This window comes from Schistocerca gregaria, chromosome X (assembly GCF_023897955.1).
Source record: "Schistocerca gregaria isolate iqSchGreg1 chromosome X, iqSchGreg1.2, whole genome shotgun sequence".
Classification (NCBI taxonomy): domain Eukaryota; kingdom Metazoa; phylum Arthropoda; class Insecta; order Orthoptera; family Acrididae; genus Schistocerca; species Schistocerca gregaria.
In genome coordinates, this window is record NC_064931.1 from 813,746,927 (window position 1) to 813,763,691 (window position 16,765).

General features: G+C 42.1%; 1 protein-coding gene across 1 annotated transcript in view; it reads left to right on the plus strand.

The window, feature by feature from the left end:
- The window catches only part of LOC126298617 (zinc finger and BTB domain-containing protein 24-like), a 972,133-nt gene that overhangs the window by 562,021 nt on the left and 393,347 nt on the right, over positions 1–16,765 (plus strand). The window contains exons 4-5 of the mRNA XM_049990024.1: positions 6,110–6,311; positions 9,552–9,623. The gene's annotated coding sequence lies outside the window, so the exon portion shown is untranslated. The remainder of the gene's footprint in view (positions 1–6,109; positions 6,312–9,551; positions 9,624–16,765) is intronic.

Here is a 16,765-nt window from a genome sequence, read left to right on the forward strand (position 1 = left end):
CGTGTAGAGTGATTTATCATGCTTGAATGTATTTATCACATACTGCTAAAATAGGTACAATATCCTCCTCAATAAGTCACTTAATTTTAAATAGTATCATCTTTTTATCAGTATTTTTTTGACCTCTTAGTTTGCAAATAATGACAGTGTCTTTCCCGTGAACTCAGAGTAGAGAAATAGTTGTGGAATGGAATGTGTTGCTCGATATCACGTATCCGGTGTCCACTCTAAATGAATCCGTTTATATAGACTGTTGGCTCTGTTAAGACTCCAAAGTATGTCGTGTGCATGGGAGCTTATCCTGTGCTTAAGGGAGTTCGAGGCGTTGTCTAGCCCTACACATTAAAAACATAATTATTCCCCTCTTTCTCTGGAAAGTTTCATTGCAAGTACGATCGCCTTTTAGATTATTGTAGTTCTATTTCCAATTGTTCTAGCAATGCGTTAAAAAGTATATTTAAAAAAAAAATCCAAGTTGCTTAATCGTTTCGGTATATAAGCGACAGTGACGTTCTTCGAATTATTATCTCAATCAGAAAAGCAAACTTGTAAATGAAAACAGGTCCTGCTGTTATATATTTAGGTGACATAAGCTGCTCAATATAGTGTACTTTTAATTTTTTTCACCTTAACGGCACACACTCATGTTTAGCGACATCTGCTATTACGGAAGACAAAACAGCTTTAACAGTATATTTATCTCAGGCTTCAAGTGTTTTGTACGAACTAATGTGACTGTTATTTTTCCACATATCATACTTTTACATGCCTCACATGCGCTATTTTTGTTAGCAAGAGACATTTACTGAGAAAATTCATGTAAATATCCAATCAGATGACCGTGATATTCGGCAAAGAAATTTCGATCTTGTGCAGTTGGCAGAGAAAATGTGCTTTGCATCCATAGGTTACGAATGAGTTGTTGACACGGCAAATTATAAAATTTCATTTTCAATTTTTATTATCTGTGTTATGGGAATATCTAAAATTTATACGCTGTGTAGACGCTAGAGATAAACATATTGTAAAAGATATTTCGTCTTCTGTAACGCAAGTGGCGCTGAAGAAGGGCACGTGCCAGATACCAATCCGGTAATAAAATAAAAAACAATAAGTTCACTCTGTTGGGCATCTTACTCCTATCTAGATAAAATGCCGTTAAATATATTCAATATTTGTAAGCTGTAGAGCATGACACGTAGAAGACAATGTTTGGAACTGATATTTAAGGAGACCCTGGCGAAACCAAGGCATGTCACGGTGTAGAACTAAAAATATTCTGCTCATTTTATGTTAAATAGCTTCCAAAAGCCGTGCTTTCATTATCGGAAGAAGAAATATTTAGGCTGTGTCTGTATATTACATTGATTTTTCTTTCGTCTCGTAACTGTTTCGGTAGATAGGAAGTTCTCAAAACAGCGCAAAAGAAATAATTTTAGAGGTGACGGACAGGAGGAAGTAAGACTGGCGATGCGCCGGTGCTGCAGAGAGCAGTTTTGCGTGAAGATATTGCGCGAGCGTGCGTGTACTGGAAAAAGGCGGCAAAATTGCTCGCCCCAATGGAAAGCTGTCCCCGTTCGACCCCCGGTGCAGGCACTCCCCTTGCGCAGCTCCCGGCTGATGAGTCACCCTTTTTCTCTTCTATTACTGCTTCTGCCCTAGGGAGACCCACCGCCGTCAGCCACACACGAGGCAGCTAGGAGAGTGCTGGTATCACAAAGTTTCTGTCCTATTACAACACGTACCAGGCGAGAATCCGCAAAAACTTAAAACAATCCGAGACAATATGGGTTCCTAGAAGTCGAACGCGGGGCTAACAGAATTTTGCAGAGAACTTTTTTAGTTGTTAGGCAATAGCTGTGTACTTGTAGTGTCGCCACCTACAATGAATCAGCCATATTTTGGCCCCCGCCACATTTTTCTCACATTCCGCCATGTATCTCGAATTACAGTAATCAAAATTTCAATTCTTAACCGATTATTTCAACTTACACGCATTTAAGGGTCTCTGTCCGACAGAGCGCACCGTCAGTTTTGTATGCACTGCAGTAGCAGATGCCGCATCAATCGCAACTCAACAGGCAATTCCTTCGCAATTTTGCAATAAATAAACATAATTACATGCTTCTCTTATTACTAGTATATATAAATAGTCCCCATGACATTTTCAAAAGCCTTCCCCTCTTGACATTTTTGTAACTGAACTGTAAGTAATCGAACGAGGAACTTGTACGATAACATTCTTGAATCGTTATGAACTCCTGTTGCAGACTTCACCGGTGGAGGTTCGAGTCTTCCCTCGGGCGTGGGTGTATGTGTTTGTGCTTAGGATAGTTTGGGTTAGGTAGTGTGTAAGCTTAGGGACTGATGACCTTAGCAAGTAAGTCCCATAAGATTTCACACACATTTGAACATTTTGCAGACTTCACCATCTGGACCTTTTTCTCGTTTTGTTCTGTATCACTTGTAAAGACAATATTGGGCTCCACACCTGTCCTTCTTCGATTCCCATTGAGGTAGAAGACTATTTTTATGCCACATGTCATTTCCATGTTAAGCCTCATGCGGCTGAAGATCGTAGTGGCAAGTATTGCGAAAACAAGCCACTGGTTCAAAGGCACAGCTCATTAACCCGGATCGTTCCTGATACGTTTTGTGCTGGAAGACTCAGTTCAAGGTCATGTGGCTCGTGGCAGATCATGAGCAGCCTGTACAACAGAAACCGAGTATTTATAGTAAAATTGGCCCATTAGATCACATAGGCCGGGCACATTCCGTTTCTTTCTTTCTTTTTTTTTTTTTTTTTAATAGTCCCCTCGACATATACGTAGCAAGATACTCAATGGCAAACCAATGGGTTCAGTTTTGTAGTCCACAAATCTCCAGGAGCACAGTCGCACCTTTTGCCAATTTAGGATGGAGCAATGACGGTCTAATTTCAATCTGAATGATAATTCTTTTTTAAAAAGCCTTTCGGGCTGAACGACTGTTGGTATCAAATAAGGAAATTGGTTGTTTACCATAATTATGCGTACTTTCTCGTGTAAATAAAGTGTTTCGCAGTAGTTAATTTTGCCTATGAACAATATAATACTAACAATATAATCACTGCCAAGACTTCACTCTTTACTGTCTCTGCTTATCATGCGTCTCAGTTTCCGATGACAGCATTTTCAAAACTTATAGTAACGATCATTTAAAACTTCATACATTGGCAGTCGACTACTTCAGACATAGATATCCAAGGAGGCCCTGCTATATCCATTAAGCCGCTTGAACCGTTGATTGCGACCAGTATGTTACACATTAACGTCGCTGCAGATGTAACATAAAAAACAAACGGAACAATCAGAAAAAAATTACACATACTTTCATTATTTTTGAAAAGTCTCAGAAACTACGGCTGTATCTTGAAGATGCATACTTATAATACCGGATTATGCAAATTGTAGGCAGCCTTGTTTCCGAACACCACATGTAAGATTTGTGTTTGAGGGGATTGTGGGGATATTTGGACGATTTAGTTTCTTTCACGAGGATGAGTGCAACTTCGTTCACCGCCTGTGTAACGGATGCTGTTACCCAGAGGGGGAGGGGGGGGGAAGTGTTCTAAGTGTTCGGGTCAAGGAGTTTGAGCGCGAAAAAAAGGGGAAGTTTAGGCTTTACAATCTCAATCTTTACAGACGAGGCACTGACAGATAGAAAAATATGGGACAATGATTCGCTCATAGTCTTGTATCGGGGCGTTCAGTTTAGTTGTTTAAAAGGAGATATGGTATGGTTGACGAGTCTCCAAAATCTACGCCATCTTCTGCGATCGTATGAGGCAGGTAAACCTGTGTATTCACGTTTTGGCATGTAATAAATCCTTGGAGACGTCATGGTTGAAGACAGATTTATTTATTGTGGCGCGTTTCGATGCATCGTCTTCTGAAAACCGTGGCAATAAAAGACAATACAAAAGCTATCAACAGATACATGATAGGACATATGATAAAGAAAAATCCAAGTAGCAGCAAGAACGAAAAGTAAGTAGTTACAAACTGGTCAAAAATGCTCGTGCTAGAAACAGTACAAGTAAAATGTAGGCTATCATGTGTGATGTCCACGTTAAGTGCGATTCAGAAGCTGTTAACCATGAGACTTTGAGTCCTAACTGTCGTTGGTAGCAACCTCGTGAACGCAGTAAACTCATGGAGGCGCAGGTGGCTATGATATCAAAGACCGAAAACATGACATATCGACACGATGCAGTTTACAGTTTGTGAAATATAATGGTAAAATGTTTTCCAATGTTATATCTATTTTTACAAATAGCATAATGTATGTCACGAATAAAAATTTGTTTTGGCGTACAGACACCGTTACGTGTAAGCGATAACACAGAAGTTTATAGTTTGGGAAACATAACCTTGGAAAATTTTTTTCAATGTTACGCCATTTTTTTATTTTTTTTTTTACAAGCATCATAACACTCCTCACGAATGTGGATGATGTATCGAAACGTGCCAGAATAACAAAAATTGTCTCCCTCCAATGCGACTTCAATAGTTTATTAAGTGCCAAGTCTGAATGGTTGCGTATCTTAAATATGGATGAATTCGACAATCAAATGGATTTAGGGTTTGACAGAAGGTAGCTCCAAATCAGATCAGCCATACTCCATTGATATCATTTCCTGTGGCTGACTGGAGGATCGAGACAGCTGCAGCAGATTTATGTCTCAAGTGACACTGTTTGCCTAGTGACCCTGTTAGACTGTTATTTATGTAAATCACCGCTGTCCATGAAGAACACGACTTCTATATGAAGGAAAACATATTTTTCTTCTTACAGAGCGTAGTACGTTTCGTAAATAACGACCTGATGATGAGCGTAAATCGAAGCTACAGCCGTGTCAGGGCAGGTGTCCTGATATTCTCTTATGTATTTCGTGTGCAAAGGAGAAGTCAACCTTCTTTTAGTACTATAATATCAGGTACATAGTGTAACTGTTTACCAACAATTTTGGAGCAAAAAGAGAACTATCGCAAACGAGTAGACGGTCCCATCGCAAAGTGTCCCGTGCACTATTGTTCGCCCATTCGCCATGTCTGTCGCGCGGCCCGTCCGAAACGGAAGCGAAGCAGATAAATAAAAAAAAGGAGCGAAAAATGGCAGGGGGTGCCGCGCTCCGCCCTGCCCCCTCTCCCCCTCCGCCCCCTCCCCACTCCGCCACGCGCCAAATTTCAGCCGGAAGGCGGTTCGCCGCATAATTTCGGACGCGATCGCGACCGTCGGTGCCGTTTAGCACCGTTTGGGAGGTGAGGAGGTGAGCGGCGGGCGGGCCCGGTGCAAGATGCAGCGCGCTGGCGCGGACGCAGCTGTGGTGCGTGCTGCGTGCGTCGTGTGCGTGCACGTGCCGTTGTTTCCCACTTTGCGCCGGCGCCCCTCCCCTCCCGGCACCCCCTCCCGCGGCCGGCGCTGGTCAGGCACCCCCCTCCCCCTCGCGCGGTGCCCACGACTACCCCCTCTCCGTCGCCCGCGTGTGTGCAGGATGCAAGTGAGAGAGAGAGCGAGAGAGCGAGCGCCCGCCTGCGAGTGTGTATGTGTGTGTATGTGTACGTGTGTGCGAGCGCATGCACTCACTCATATTCCGATCACATGGGGGCAGAGTTGAAAGAGGCCTGGTGGCGGCGCGGACGAGTTGCATAGATGCAGTAGTGCTATGCAGTTTGCCGCCAGCGCAGCCACCACCGACACCGGCTCCAAACTGCATAACACGACCTGTGTAATTTGCAACGTTTTCTCTGCACGTTACTTGTTTTCTCCCGTCTGACTCATTCTCACAAATACTGTTCGCTGCATTTAAGATTTTTTCCGTTTAAATACTTGTTTTTTATTGTTGTTTTCCGACGGCTCCGACTTTGCGAGTTGCGTGCGGCACCGGTCTTGTGACGTCTCGTGATCGCGGCCGTTTACTTATTTAATATCTGGTCCGCTCCCTACCCGCTCCGACAGCAGTTGACCGTCCCTCTTCTTCGATATTCTTTTTTTTTTAAGAAAAAAACTCACCGACTGTTGCGTAGTGTCGATTCGCGTTGCAGCTGATATATCTCTTCTGTTGCAGTGCCGGTTTGGAAAACCGAAATGGAAGTGACTTGTTTGTGGAAAAAGACGTGAAGTGAATGCAGCGACACACTCTGAACTCTGACGTGAAGTTGAAAGTGAGCGGTACGCTACTGATTTCTTAGTGCGACGAAAAGGAACATGAAGAGGCTCGGCTGACTGTGCAAGTGTCGAGGTGATGTGCGTGCAAGAAAGAGAGCAAGGTACGCAGATGCATCGCGCAGCGCGCTCCACCCACACTCAGTGCCTGTTCTGTGAACGGATTATGTGCAACATTCGGTTTCCCAGCGGCACGAGAGACTTGTCTGTGACGATGCCTGCTGGGAAGCGCGCAACAGTGGCTCTGCAAAAGAAAAACCAGTCTTTATACGTTTCTCCGAGGAGAAGTTTTTAAAATTGTTATTTATTTACGTTTGTTCGTGCATCTGATATCAGATTTTTCTCTATTCATCCAGTAGTTACGTTTCTAGATAACATATAACATACATTCTGGTAGTTAATTTATATTCTGCTGCAGACTGCGAAGTTTTGCTGAAAATGTAGCTTTTTTTTAAAAAAATTCAATTCACCTTATTGTTTCCGTATCAAATTAGCTTTCTTGAATTTGACACTCTCGCCTCACGAAGAGGGTACCTGAAAATTGCTTTGTAATTGTGATTTCGTATAATTAGAAATATAGCATTCGTAATTTAGCTTTGAACTAATCTAAATATAAGTTAAGTATCATAGTAAACCTCTGAGACCTAGTCACTCTGTGCTCATTAATTGTAAATGTATAGCAAGGCCTCCTTTAGCCGGTTACCTGGGGTTTGAGATAAGCCCGAGCCTGAGCGGCAGTGTTTCTCAGCGTTTGAACGGTTCGACATTTACCCTTATCTGACTACTCTCGGCGTTGTTGGTACGTAGTGGACCCTTTATCACCGACAGTGGTCACTAATTAAGGACTTTCGTGTCTAGGCCTCCCAAAAAACACTCTAGATCCCCTACAGCTCGGTTCAAGTCTCAGCACTCTTGTTTCCTTTACTGAGAAAATCTGCTACCCTAACCCGCCGGCGAGCGTTATTGGCTAACAGAGGCAACCGTTAAACGACACGCGTAATGCCGCAGCAAATGCGAGTTTGTACGGGTGGCCATGTTTAGCGCGGCCAGTTTCACTCCATTTGACAATGAGAGTAATTTTGCGCTCGGCCAAGTGAGAGTCCGGTGGCGTGCTGAGCTCGCTTCTAATAGTCGTGCAGCGTACAGCGGCCGACTGATACAGCCGCCACAAGAAACCAGTTCTCAGTGCTAGCTTCCCCCATCTTCGCCTACCGACTGCCCACTCGAAGAAGGAGCCTTTTAAAACAGGGTTCGTTGCACGGCCTGTGGGAAGACCTCCACGCCGCCTCTCGTTATAACGGCGGCTCGCCACTTTCTGCCGATACCTCGGCTCAAAAATAGGCGCCAGGATGTTGGCGCTGACAGAAGATGAGCAGGCCTGCGCTCCGGTATACCGCCACATCGTTCTTTCTTCTCGTCCATCGGTATTTCGGCCTTCGTCTATAATAACACCATTACGAGTGCTGCGCTGAAATGTGACCAGCTTCCAGGGAAAAACTGACTGCGGACCTGCGTAGCGAATCGCAGGACGACTGTGATTTAGGCAAAAATATAATGTCGTGAACAAGAAATGGGAGTCGATATCCGATATTGCTGGACAATCGAACAGCATAAATACGCGTAAATCGAGAACAGGGTCGTCGTCGGAAATGCGCCGCATTTCCTCTTCGTTACACCGTGGAGTAAACATACGTGAGACAGCCAAAGTTAGGCTGATAACGGCCTCAGAGGCAGGCTTTGTTGTGAGATGCGGTGCAGCTCAGCCGTCGACCTTGGCACCCAGACTTACCGCTCGCCTTCCTACTTTCTGTTTTTTCGTGGACTCCACTGAAAGTCCTACGAGCTGGCAAGATCTATGTACTAACGCCACGCTGCTATTGTCATTGTCCAAGTATGATACATAGAGAGGTAGCGTGAAGCCTCCGGCAAATGCTCCAGCGAATGCTCTAGCGAGAGAGCGTCCGAAAAATGCTGATGCTGCGGAATCTGGATTGTCAAATATTCCGAGAAAGACTCCTAACATCTCTCTTAAAACTACAATAAAGTTCCAAAATCAGTATTTCAGAGGGGAACCTTCAAATATTTCTCTACTTATCGCTCTCACAGAGACTGTGAAAGTGAAATACGCCAAATTATAGTCCGCATAAGGTCACATATGTTGTTGTTTTCCTACACACCACCTGTGGCACCCACAGGAAGGAATATTTATATGTCCAAAAATAAAAAGCGCCCTGTGTCTCAAACTTGGCAGAATATACATTAAGCTGAAGAACAGTACCATATATTCAAGAATACCCCAGAACTGCTTCAACGGAGCAGTCGACTATTTGTGTGTAAAAAATTGTCGTAAACTGCAGTGAAGCACGCTCTTTTGTGTAACATAAGAACAAATGCGTGAGAACCATCTCCAACCATGTCTTGAGGCTTGACTCCTGTATAGCTTTTTAAAACCCTAACTCCTTCTATATGTTACATCCGCATATGATGCGCTTACCGTGTGGTACATCATCTAGTGACTTCTGTAGCTTTCTTACAGCCGCATGTCCCTCATCATTTTTATTTGAATATTCACACAACGCATTCTCTCTCCACAATATTTATATTATTGTGCTAATTTTTACCTCTCGGTCTGAGCTTACGGTACTGCCGTAAACTAAACATGTTTCGCCATTGGTCTGTAAAACCCTCACGTTAATGGAACTTCTTCAAGTGTATCTCTCCTAACTTTACTTAGGTACTTCGATCTGTATAACCGTAGACTGATTTACTAGCCGGCCTTTTTGGCCGAGCGGTTCTAGGCGCTTCAGTCTGGAACCGCGCGACCGCTTCGGTCGCAGGTTCAAATCCTGCTTCAGGCATGGATGTGTGTGATGTCCTTACGTTAGTTAGGATTAAGTAGTTCTAAGTTCTAGAGGACTGATAACCTCAGATGTTAAGTTCCACAGTGCTCAGAGCCATTTCAACCATTTGGACTGGTTTACTATTGCTTCATACCTGTCAAGCTACCCCTTAGTCTTCCATAGAAATTTCGGGAAAAATTACTAATAATATAGTACGCGAAGAAATTTTTTAATGGCAAAACCACATTCAAATAAAAAAATAAAGAAAATTCTCAACTTATCAAGTACCAAGACGGCAAATTTGACATATGATGATTTTCTTGGAATGTCTAACTCGCTCTAGCTGTCTTCAAGTATATATATTATATATCGGTCCTTTGTCTAACATTTTAAGAGCATGGTTTTTAGCATCTCCATGCATTTGCACAACTGCATGCGCAATAACAAAAGGAATATCACCTGTCACCTCCTAATTCTATTCTTTTTGTTTCTTTCTAATTTCAGTGTAAATCCCGGACTGAAGAAGTTATCTACCCAACTATGGACACACTAATGACGGCATAAGACTCTCACTCGGTAAGCTTGCGAGGAAGACGTGGTATTCTGTAACACAGCTGCGCGCAGTCCCTTCTGCAATGCCGCCTCAACGCAGTGAGCACTCTCCTTTGAATTGATGCTGTCATACACTTGACTTCGTGTGAACTGTGTTACAGTAAAGCAATAATGTGTGGGAATTATGTCATTAAACGACACCGTGATACTGCCTTTGCGACTGGTAATCGTCGCTGCGTAATGTGCACGAGTAATGGTAAAGTGTCCTACGTTTGCAGTTACCCCAGACATGAGGCTTACAATAGGCAGCGACTTGGCCTTCTGTCAGTCTTCAACCTTCCAGTTCCAATCCACCAAGAGAATACTACTATTAAATGTACGCTCCAAGCGTTTGAAATGTTCTTCTTTATACTGCAAGTGCTCGCTTGTTCAGGGGTGTCGACCACATGCATTTCCTGTTATTGCTGAACGGCAAGAGTTTGTTCCAGTTTACAAACTTGTGTTTTCTCTAATCAGGTTTAGACACACACCAATTACCATTACCTTACGTGGACTTTTCTTAAAAATTTTCCTCGGTACTGATTTAAATTTACAATATATTGTACTCTCATCCGTATGGCACCCGGTATTATCTTTATAACCCAGTTGAGTTCCTACTCAGGCGGCAGAATACAAAGCTGGTACGATTAAAAATAAGTCGTCTCGTTTCGAAGTACGTGGCAAGGAAGACAAGTTGAAAAAACTCAGTGGCGTGTGCTGTAAGCGTGCGAAAGCGGCCGCAATGATGGATAGAGCGCGCACCCTTGCACCGACTTGCACGGCTAAGAAAACAGCCAAACGGGGCTACCCTCACGTGCCATGCCTTATTTCGCTACTCGCTCTCCACTCAGGTTAGCATGTTTCCTGTGTTATTAAATCTCGCTTATTGAGAATTCTCAACAAGTATACTCACACAGAAGTAGAAATAGTAAGAAAAGCATTTTCTAGAACTATATAGCACGAAGAGCCTATGGATGAGGCAAAGATTGTTAGCATAGGATTAAGTGGAAAGAAGGTACGACTTTGCCACTAAGCATAAGCAGCAGCAATGCGGAAAGTATTCTATACCGTTAGAAAAGTACAGAAGTACATTTTGAATAAAACCCGAACGCCTGTCTTGTTGTAAATTACTGTAGGATGGATCTCTTTTCAATATCAAAGGGAGCTGAATCCATAGATTACAACGGTTGCATTGAAAAAAAGAAAAACTATGCGCTTGCACCGGTTTAGTCTTATTCAGATCTTAGATGGACTTCCATCCAGAGACCATCTTGTCTTCCTGTTTATTTCTCCTCGATAAAGTATGGAACAGTATTTTGACTATTTATAATCTGCTGAATGGTTCACCAAGGAGAACAAAACTGAGTAAACTGCTGTTACTTCATTGATACATGCGTGTTAACTGTTATTGTTGCTCATCTTGCTTTGCAGAATTTCAGTTTTTGACTAGATGATTCCAAATTCTGTACTAGACTCTCACACAGTATCACAAATGTGTCTCAAGTAGAGCACTGATCTTAATAGGACTCCGATAACAGCTATAAAAGACACCCGTTCTTTTTCTCAGTTCTAAGGTGACTTCATGTTACCGTTTTTCCTTTCAGTATCGTAAAAGTATCTCGTTCAGCCTGTTTGTCTTCTGTAGAACAGCTCATATCACGAAAGCAAAAGCACTCCGGCCCCAGTACTGCTGTCAGATATTGAGAAACGTTACTACGTGCAAGGCTCCGTTCTTCTACTTTTCGTTTTACGTAGCAGCATTGTTCATTTCCCGACAAACGTTTTTAGGTATACGACTATTGTTATACACTTGCAACGATATTTCTGTCTGTGATCCCCAGTGCACAGAATTTTTCTTTGTAATGGTTACAGTTGCTTGTAAGTCTGTAGACAGGTCACATGCGTTCCAAATTAATTCTGTTTTGCTATGTTCGCAACTGTTATAAAACACACAGTTTTCGTTTGTGTCGTATTAGAGGTTACTGTAGTTGCAAATTTGTAATCAAGAAGTGATCATCGGTAAATACTTCCTCAACTTACGAGCGTGGACACACTTAGCGTCGCTCATATCGATTCGTTTTAAACCACCAGATAACAATCGTCTACATATTTCGTGTCCAACTCTGATCCAACACATTAGAGAAAATTTGTTCTACTTTCATTCCCACGAGAAACATTTCAAAACATTAAATGAATAGTTCGGTAAATTTTCGCTGAAAATTTTTCTTCACATGTTAGATGCTCATCTCTTCGTTGGTCAGCATGGGAGTCACGCATCAAACTCAGATGTCTTCCAGCTATGTCTCTTTGTAGCAGTAGAGTTCGATTTCATACAGTGTGTTCGTACGTCTGTAAACTTTTATTCTGCCCTCGTGCATAATACTGTGGCTCAGTCTAGTTTTTCGTACGAGTAGGCTGGATCTTTTCCATTAAGCTATCTTTAGTCTTTTCCGAAAGTCCATCCTCCTTCAGCATACTTACAGTGGCAGCACCACAAATAATTTTAGCATGTACAATATGGATGATTCAAATAGGTGACTGCATAACAGCCATGCTTGTTTATTCTGGTTCAAAATTCCATGGCGAATGGTAAAATTCTTTCCTAATCGAAGCTGTTTTACAACGGTAATTAGTCTTTCCCTACATAGCTGTGTAGTTCTCGCATACCATATTTGCCTTCTTTTTCTGCTTCTTTGCATGTGTGTAAGGCTTTGAACCGCAGCGCACATTTGTAATTTGTTTGCGTGCTCTTTCGTCCAGAAGAATTGTTTTATAATGTCAAGTAGTTCGCACGCAACCTGCCAATAATTGCAAAATAAACTTCAGAAAGGCTCTTCTCGCAGATAATGCGCCAGTCAGAGGAATGACGCTTTTATAAATAATTTACAGCAAAATACATCACTATGCAGTTTACATTACATATAATACTCATTGCAAAAATAATACCGTAGCTAATACAAAAATCATTTAACGGGTTTGCCGAGTGTCTCATCCATCATTTGTTTATGTATGCTACATTGTATTAGGGACGGGGCGGAGGGGTGCGGGGTAGATGGTGGGGGCGGAATCATCCGTATTGGTCCGATCGTCATCATCATCGTCATTGGCTGCCTCGATGACTGCCGGCCATGATGGCGCCGGCCCCCGCCACCGGCCTCTGGGGTCGAACCCAGGACCGCCGCCATGTTGCCTCGCTCCCTCTCTCTCGCACACATAAATTACGCCACCCCTGCCCCCTCCCCCCACTGGCGAGGTTCCTTTTATTTCGGCTACATATTTATTGCGTAGAATAATCGCCGAACGGGCAAAATTGCGTTGTCTGATTATTAAAAATATTTCGGTTGACATATTGGCGCGTTTGTTTCCGAAGGTAGCCCTCCAGGACAGACTGCCTGTCTACAATTTGCAGAAATTGCCCACGCCTTTGTTTTCTCGGTATTCTCTGCTCGACTGGAAGACCTCCAGCAGAAAGAACTTGACACGGTGATAGAAAATTAATTCATTCCCTTTGGAGTCGCAGAAGTAAAACATGACAAATATATTCGAATCCACGGTCACCGTTAATGGCAGTTATTTGGCGATAATTTCTCTTTGATTATCGGTCAAACATTTTTGTAATTTATCATGTTCCCACGTTTATACCTTGCCCCGTAGCGACGCGAACCTCTTTGACAGCAGTGGTCAATAATTTCTGAGCCGAAAAAGAAGCGTGTCTGCGGCGACGTCGAACCCTTCGCTGCCAATATCAAAAGCACTCTACCTCTGCTGCCGTTCTTTCGTTTACTTTTCGCGCCGGGCAAACACAAGCGTGAGAATTGTGTCGTGTTTTACGAACACGTGACTTACCTGTAGCGGAAAACTGTTTACAACCTGTGACAGCTCTCACTGGAGTTCGAATAAAAATTTCAGCGCAAATCAACGGATTCACGATTATTTGCAAAGACAGAATGAAACAGATGAACGTGAACCGTACACTCTTCATTTATCAGCCGACGAAAACTATAGAGTACTACAGTAGAACGGTGCAGCCTTTCATGACGATTACTTTTTTAATTGATAAAAGAAAGTGTACTTTTCGTGTCTCTTAGTGCAATCAACACATATGCGTGTATTTCCCAGACTCTGTACAATATTTATTAGGCGACACGCGATGGAAATAAGTCTGTTATTGAAAAAAAGTATGCTTTTTCGGGTACTATATATAAGATGTGAAACATTTCGTTATTGGGAAATAGCTTCATTCACGTAGGAAAACCGATTACGTGCTCCTGTCCCCTACGAACTGTGCGTGTAGTATGTAAAGACAGACGATGGACTTGCTAACGCTCCTGTTCATAAGTTGTAATGTACTGACCACCTTCATTCGCATTTTTGTTGCAGCACTGTTTGCTTGGAGAGCTACCTTCTGTATACCCAATAACGATGCATATAGACGTGAACCCATGATTCACGGCATATAACAAAAGACGAGAAATTTACTGTAACTTCTCAAAGAATGCGCTCGAATCCGCAAGGGAATTCGTCAGTAGTATGTGTGTCTTGCCCAATGTTAGTGTCTCCATAACATTTTCGCTCCGCTTCTGATTATATGAGATTCAGACGTTCAGAGACCACATAAAACAGCCCACAGCATTCATTCTCGTTTGCTCTACTTTTCCGCATTGCTATTCACAAAGCTCTATATCTTTTTACGTTGATTTCTCATGTTTTCCTACGTCTACCCGTCGTTTCCATTTCTTTATTTTGTAGGAAATTATCGAAATTTTTTACCTAATTTGTAAATTTAATTTTGCTCTCTGTCGCGTCCCTTTTAGGCTCATGTATGCCATGTCTTTCTGTATTCTTTGGATCCATTGGTTGCCTTTTTTACTCTTGTAACTATGACTGGAAATTCAGTTTGGTGGGTTCTGTTGTCCATCTTCTCCGCTTTTTGCCGGTAATGTAAAACATTTTCAATTTTGGTGTGGATCTTCACTTTTTGTGTATCCAAACTCGTCATTCTCCGTTTCTTTGTTTCAATTTTTGTTTCTTTTCTTCTGCCTTGCACTCGTCTAGACAGTATATATCTGTAGCAAGGAGGCCCACTGCTTTGATCACTGACGTCGACGATGAGACTCTTTTATTCTAGCTTTCTTTAGACAGTTCGTATTTCACTTAGAGTTTGACTGCTCTTGGTTTTTAACTTCTTCGTCTAACTGAGTGATATTTGTTATTTCACAAAAGTATTTACAGTTAGCAATCGTATCATTTTCTCCCTTATTCTATTACTAACAAATTAAGCAAAGTTACTGTATTGGTTGCGAATTCTGTTTTCTCGAAAGATATTTGAAATTCAGCTTTCTCAGATTTACGAATTTCGCAGATTGTTTTCAGGAGGTGTGCTTGGACAAATTCCGTCGGACATTTTTCAAAAAATATATCAAAGGATAAGCAAATTATGTCTGTCCCCAACATTTTTGGCCCTAACAGTAGCTTTCTCGCTCCACACAGATATTTCTTTCTTTAGAACACACACCGAGAGAATCTGGAGCAGCCCATCTGCTTGTCTAACACCTATCATGCAATTTGTAACGTGGTTTTCGAGAGTTTGTCCAAGTGTATTAATTATGTCAACGGATTCTTCCCTCGCCAACTGAACGACGATTTCATATTTATCGCTTTGGACATGTTGCTGTATTTATGTTGTCAACCGATTCACGGAGGCCAAGTTCAGTCTCACACAATTGTATTAATTATGTTTCAAGCAACTCTAAATTCTTCTAGGATTTTAAATAAAGGTACAGCTATATTGTTGACAGTTGCGCAGTCGGTTGCATCTCAAGGCCTGGAGAAGAAAAACTCTTACGAGATAGACTTTCCTAGGTTTATGTCTTAACATTATACCACAAAAAGATTTCTAGAAAGTACTGAAAATCTGCTTCCATACACACATTTTCAGGTGCACACTGACGATACGCTTTGGAAACATTCAGTCTTTTTGTCCTTGGCGTAGAAACGACGATATCCTCAAAGAGAATTTTCAGTAGAGGAGTTTCACAGCACTGAAAATTCGAAAACATTTTCAACCTCTCGTGATATCTAAACTGCCTGACGTTATCTTTGGATAGCTGTCGCCAAAAATTTGTGCATTCGAGGAGAAATAAAACTGTACTTGGTCGGTCAGTTTATTGACGTTATTGCGACGGCGGAGATACTCTCTTCTGGAGATATCTTCTCGAAAACACAGTCTGATTAGTAGTTCACGTTCAGGAAGCTGTGACACTATTTCATCGCAAGTTGGTCAGTATTCGTAGCTATTTTACCTTTACCTTTCCCACACGGTGTCGGAAAAAGTGTACATTGATGCTAACGAGAGTGCCAACCAAAGTAATTGCCAAGCTGCCGTCTTAAGTACGTGCTATCTACATGGTAATGGGCGTTTTCATTTCTATGAAAGTCACTCACCAAACTGACGATGAACAAGTTTTTGGTATTAAATGAACCATAGAACTCCTCCACCTGAGGATAAACGTATTAAGCGAGAGCTTCACTGGCAGATTTGCAGCTGTTGTAGCCTGTTGCAGATGTATGTGTACAAACACATGGAAACAACGAAACCATAATACGTCAGATGACACCGAAATTTACTCTCTCAATAAAATCTAAAGTTTCATCACTTTTCCCTGTCTTGGTTTTGAACTACAACAGGCTGGAGCCGTTTGAACAGTGCAGTTTTGCGAAAACAAAGCGCGATATCTTGGCACGATTTTCCAACAAGTTTGCGCTGTTTCTCTTCTCTGTGACACCTCATTCCACAAATTAAATATAATTTCTGATATTGCCAGAATATATCTCTCAGGAACCGGCAGAATATTTTCCGTCCTCACATAGGCTCGATTTTCGTGAGTAAGGGTTAATACTCTTCAAATGGGTAATGTGCCCATTTCCTACCACATTTTAACTTTTGTCCTCTAGTATGTCTCTCCTTTTCTTCGTTTTACGTTCATACTTTTCTTGCAGCAGTTATCATTATTTTCCTTAGCCATGTATCACACAAATTCGACTTTTACATAACGCAACCATTCGTTCTTCTCGATACAATAATCCCACAACATTGTAAAGTCCGAACACATGTGCCCATGCTTTCC